This window comes from Mobula hypostoma, assembly GCF_963921235.1.
Source record: "Mobula hypostoma chromosome 30 unlocalized genomic scaffold, sMobHyp1.1 SUPER_30_unloc_1, whole genome shotgun sequence".
NCBI classification, from domain to species: domain Eukaryota; kingdom Metazoa; phylum Chordata; class Chondrichthyes; order Myliobatiformes; family Myliobatidae; genus Mobula; species Mobula hypostoma.
This window is the reverse complement of record NW_026948158.1, coordinates 61190-61628: the sequence shown is the minus strand read 5'-3', so window position 1 is coordinate 61628 and position 439 is coordinate 61190. Positions and strand designations below refer to the sequence as shown.

The following is a 439-nucleotide window of genomic DNA, read 5'->3' as shown; positions in this document are numbered from 1 at the left end:
ATTTACTAGGGACAGCACGGAGCGCACAAAACGGACAGCAAAGGCTATTGGATCAAAAGCGCCCTTGGATGGGTTGCAACCACCAACATTTCGGATAACAGCCGAACGCACTGACCCATTGCATAGTAGATGCCACCTGAATGAAAGCAAAACACATGGACAATTCCCCTGGTTTTGGAGGCGGCGAACAGAGATCGGTGTTTCGACTGGCTTTTTACTATCTGTATCCGTGGGAGGGATCAGGGAGTCAAAACCGATATAATCACGTAGTCGGCAAGATTCGAACCTGCGCAGGGAAACCCCAATGGATTTCTAGTCCATCGCCTTAACCACTCGGCCACGACTACAAGTTATTCACAGTTAGAGTCAAATGTTGGAGTCAGATAAACAGGGTTGATCCTGAGCAAAGAACATAGAACATAGAATAGTACAGCACAGT

At 47.4% G+C, this 439-nt stretch overlaps 1 non-coding gene across 1 annotated transcript; it reads right to left on the bottom strand.

Moving 5' to 3' along the window:
- Positions 1-265: 265 nt before the first annotated feature.
- trnas-aga (transfer RNA serine (anticodon AGA)) lies at positions 266-347 on the bottom strand. Its single transcript has one exon. It is a non-coding gene; the product is annotated as a tRNA-Ser (tRNA).
- Positions 348-439: the final 92 nt, after the last annotated feature.